Raw genomic sequence first — 5525 nt, forward strand, 5'->3', positions numbered from 1 at the left:
CTCGCCAAAATCTGTAGATTTTTTAAAGAGAGTACCCACTAGAAAGATATTCAAAAGAGTGCTCAGAAATGAAACCCATGTTATTAGTGTGGTAAGAATGTTAGTCCATTCTCGGGTTTTCAAATCCATTAGATTTTCTACACAGGGAGAAGCTCTATAAAAGTGATATTTTATGGGCATGGCTGTGTGTTTATCTTGGTGGTTCTATTTCTTGGGTCACATAGAGACTCCCATTTCCCAGAAACCCTTGCAGTTAAGAGCTGGTCCATGTGATAGAGTGCCAAGCAACAGAGTATGAGCAAAAGTAATATAAGCTACTTCCAGGCCTGGCCCTTAGAAACATCTTGTGATGTCCTCCGGCCGTCTTTCCTGTCATGGTAACCTTGGAGGCTGGACTGATAAAAGGTGGCTATCTGACCTGTGTGGGACTTTGTTTTTCTTGAGTAAGAAATAAATATTTATTGTGTTATACTACTGATATTTTGGCAGTTTATTTGTTGCTAGTATTGCCCAGGCTATGCCAACTATGACAGAGGGATTTAACAGCAACATATTTCACGGTCATTGGAGTTCACATAAGAAAGCAACTTTATAATTGAGTTCAAAACTTTTCAGTCGTTAAGGCTATATGTGGCAGTGAAGCTATCTAAAATGGTGTGGCTAGAACTTCTTCAGTGAGAATCTTCATTCGTTGGTCTGTGCATAAAAAAGAAATGTTCCAGATAATGCACAGGTGGTAAAACTGTAGCAAAAGTGCAATCTGTAGACATAAATCCCATGCAATAGATAAACTCTGTAAGGTGTAATAATGGGAAAAGTTTGTCAATAAGAAATTAACTAGACTAGATGTCCTGCAGATAGTCTTAATAAAGTGAATTAAGTAAAACTAATCTTTAATGAAGTGGCTAACAACTGACAGAAGACCATGAGTGTTCATTGTCAGAAGCTGGCACCACCACTTCTCAACAATCTTGTTTAATAAAAATGGGGTTTTATTTTTTAAAAGATTTTATTTGAGAGGGAGAGCATGAGAGATAGAGAGAACACATGAGAGGGGCGAGGGTCAGATGGAGAAGCAGACTCCACACTAAGCAGGGAGCACAATGCGGGACTTGATCCTGGGACTCCAGGATCATGACCTGAGCCGAAGGCAGTCGCCCAACCAACTGAACCAGCCAGGCACCCCTATAAAAATGGGGTTTTAGAAGGTGCTCATTTTGTCAAGTTCCTTCCATAATTGTGATTTAATTTGGGATTATAGATGGTTTATATTCACAATATCTTTTTTCATCTTCACAAATAATGTCTTTTGTTGGTATCTTAGTTGACCAATAGGCTTCTTCATTTAGATCATCTTTTCTTCCTAGTTTTTCTTACATTATAATTTCCTACGAGTTATGGTTTATATATGGAACAGCCATTCAAAATCAAATAAAACCATCCCTAAAATGTTGCTTTCTTACCGATCCAGGTGAACAACAGTGAAACATTAATAAAACCCAGTGTCAGTAAGGGAATGGAAAAACCAGTGGTTGGTGTGAAAAAATACAGGTGCAACATTTCTGGAGAGAAATTTGTCGATATGTATCAAAGCATATAAAGTGCATTATCTTTGAATTAATAATTCCACTTCTCAGAATTTATCTTTACAGTATAATTGCACAAGTGGGGAAAGATGGTTTCAGAAGGGAATATATTCCAAGAATATTTACAATAATAAAAGTTGTAAACAACCTGAAGATATGTAAGAGATTGAATAAATTATGGTACTTACATGTAATGAAACAAAATATCACCATTAAAAATGATGTAAAAATTTCCACATACAGTTTGGAGAAAAAAATCATGTTGTAAAAGATCATTACAGATGACCCCTGACTTGATACCCAAGTTTTACAGCACAGAGTAGTACTGGGAGTGGTCCCCTCCACCACTCTACACTTCACTTCTCAGTGTTGTTTCAAGGGTTGTTTGGACTGTTTAATCCAAGTGGGGATATGCATAATGTAGGAAATGCTTTTCCAAAATTATTTTCCTTTCTCTATATTCAGATGCTTGTGATAACAATTTTGTCACTAGGCATTCAGCAATCCTTAATATGATGTTTTTCCCTAATGGGTTGTGAGTAGAGCTCATGGTGGAGAAGGGTAGGTTGTTTGGGAGAAAGCAAGTCCTGGTGGAAGATTGTGAGGTTTTGCTTTAGAAAGTTGCTGCCAGAGATGGAAGGCAATGGGCTTGACCTATCACCAGGTGGCTGCTGTAGTATAGCTCCTTGCATGAGCAATTACTGTAAATGGACTGTGGGAAAGCCAGCTCTCCTCTCACTATGTGGCCTTCCTTTGTGTTTCTGTGCTGATTATTCCATGTTTTACAATCCTTGGCTTACTGACCCTCATTCTGTATGTCTTCCTATGTAACCCAACTTTTACAGACCAGTAGCTGGGACTTTGGAAGTGGCAATGATTGCAGTTCAGTCTAGGGGCAAGTTATTGCCTTTAAGTTCCAAATTCACCCTTTGATACACACTCTATAATAATGAAAGAAATTTCTTTGAGCATTTCTCCTTTGCAGTAAACACAATGTTAAACTTTCTCAGCAGAGGGTTTTGGAGGGAGATTGCAGGAGGGAAGGATCTCCTGATGTCTGTAGCAGCTGCATGATTGGTCAGCAGTGTGGAAGTGAGGACATCTGGTCCTACTCTGCACTAGCCAAACATCCAGAATGCACAGTCCCTTGATGATCCTGCAGCTCTAGCCTGTTGATCACATTCCCATGGACCTCTGGATGTGGACTTTGCACATTCTAGGTCTTCTACCCACAGGCACACCCATTCCCTTTACACATCCGTGTACCTGGCCACTGACTGTGGCTCATCTGTTCCCCCAATGGATGACATCTGCACCCTTCCTCATTCTGCATGCCCATGCATCCCAACACCCGTTGCAACTTGCCTACAAACCACGCACTTGACCAGCAACCAGGGACCACCTCTGACTCAGACAAAACAGAAAACTTCTCTGCCATCCAGTGGGCTACAGCCGTATTTTCTTCATAAAGTCTGATGTTTGTCCAAGTTGGTCTTTCCTTGGATACTCTCAGTATTGTACCACATAGAGTTTTAAAATGTTGTACTGTTACTTTTTTAAAGTTTAATAATTTGTATATTAAATTTCCATTTTAATCACTGTGTGGTTTCTGTCTCCTTATTGGACCCAGACTGATCAGGTGGCAACTGTAATTGCTGTTTCAATGGGAGTCTTAAGGTCAAAGAGTACAGTGAGATTCAGGTAATTCAACAGTGGTGAAGGAGAAAAATACAAGAAATATACTCTGTCAGCCTTGATAGTTGCAGACATAAAGGGCTTGGAAGACTGGCCTCAACATCTATAGGCAAACTGGAAGGCATGGTAAGAAGCTGGTGTGGGACATCTTGGTGAACAGGTTTCTTACACCTGATTTGGACAGAGCCATTCTAGGGAATAAAGTTGTATCTTAATAAGATTATGTACTATCAATAAGATAATATGGATGTGGTAAAAGGGTTAGTCAGGGGTGAAATCCACAGTGATCATGGTCTGGTATTTACCAGAGAAAGAGACTTCTGGGGTCCAGAGTTGGTGCAACTTTTCCTCAGGACAGAGAGCAACCTTCAGCCTTAGCATAGGTGCCACAAACAATATCCCTGTTTGGCCAGGAGAAGCCCTTGCATGTCACATTTAGCTCTCGCTCTCAGCTTTCTTGAGGTATAATTGACACACAAAAACTGCAGATATTTAATCTATACAATTTAATGAGTTTAGACATGTGCATACACCTATAAAACCATCACAACAATCAAGGTAACAGACATATCTAACGCCTCTAAAAATTTTCTTCTCTTTTTTTTTATTATGGTTTTTTTTTTTTTTTTTTTTGGTGGTGACTTGAGATCTACCCTCTCAGCAAACTTTTGACTATATAATACTGTATTGTTGATTTTAGGCACTATGCTCTACAGCAGACCTTGAGAACTAATTTACCTTGCATAACTGAAACTTTACACCAATTGAACAACTCTCCATTTCCCCCTTCCCCCGGCTCCTGGTAATCACCATTCTATTCTCTGCTCTGATGAATTTGAAATTAATTAGGTAACTCATTTAAGTAGAATCATGCCATTTCTGTCCTGTGACTGGCTTATTTCACTTAGCATAAAGTCCTCAACATGCTAAAGAATGAAATTGGACCTTATCTTACAACACTCACAAAAATAAATTCAAATAGATTAAAGACTTAAATATTAAACCTGAAACCATAAAACTCCTAGAAGAAAACATAGGGAAAAACTTCTTTACATTGGCCTTGGCAGTGATTTCTTGGATATGACAACAAAAGCACAATTGACAAAAGTGAAAGTAGACAAGTGGGATGACAACAAACTAAAAAGCTTCCACACAGCAAAGGAAACAATCAAAAGAATGAGAAGGCAATCTGTGGAATGGGAGAAAATCTATGGAGAGCATATATCTGATAAGGGGTTGATGTATAAAATATAAAAACATAAAATCCAAAGGCAAAAGCCAACACAACAACCTGATTTTAAAATGGGCACAGGACTTGAACAGACACTTCCCAAAGAAGATATACAAATGTCCAACAGGTTTATGAGAAGATGCTCAACATCCCTGATCACTGAAATGCAAATCAAAACCACAATAAGATATCAATTCACACCAGTAGGATGGCTATTATTAAAAACAACAACAACAACCCAGGAGATAACAAGTGTTGAGGATGTGGAGAATTGGAACTCTTCTACACTGTGGGAATTAAAATGGTATAGCCTATATTGAAAACAGCAGGGGAGATTCCTCCCAAAATTAAAAATGTAACTACAATATAATCCCATTTATGGAAATATACCCCAAAGAACTGAAAGGATGAGATATCTGCATTCTCATGTTCGTTGCAGCACTATTCCCAATAGCCATGTTAAGAAACAACCCAAATGTCCATCGACAGATACATGGATAAAGAAAATATGGTATATACACACAATGGAATATTATTCAGCCTTAAAAAGAAGGAGCTCCTGCCATTTTTTACATTTAGCTTTGTAAATAAAATTCTCAGAGTGACATCAGCAACGTGGTAGAATAGGAGTTTTCTACAATCATCCCCTTACCCCATAGGACATTGATTTTGACAACCACCCATGAACAAAAGTCTTTTCTGGAAGTCCAGGAGTCTAACAAAGTTCCGGCACACCTTTGAAGTAAAAATAGACACATTGAAGAGGGTAATAACAGTTTCACTTTACCCCACAACACTTCCCCAAGGTGCCACAGCTTAGTGGCAAGAGAAACTCTCTTTATTTCTCCCATGGGGGTAAGTGAGAGTGTGTGAGTGAGTACCTGTCTTGCTCACCTGTGTGGGATGCTGCCCAAAAAGCCCACTTCTTTCCTCACCCACAACATTTAGGTTATTTGGACTATTGAGAGAGACTGGGAGCACAGAAAGCAGTGTTAAGAACTCATCAAAGGGAT

The sequence above is a fragment of the Callorhinus ursinus genome, unplaced genomic scaffold (genome assembly GCF_003265705.2).
Source record: "Callorhinus ursinus isolate GAN/ISIS: 27379988/994484 unplaced genomic scaffold, GSC_fseal_2.0 scaffold71, whole genome shotgun sequence".
In the NCBI taxonomy this organism is placed as follows: domain Eukaryota; kingdom Metazoa; phylum Chordata; class Mammalia; order Carnivora; family Otariidae; genus Callorhinus; species Callorhinus ursinus.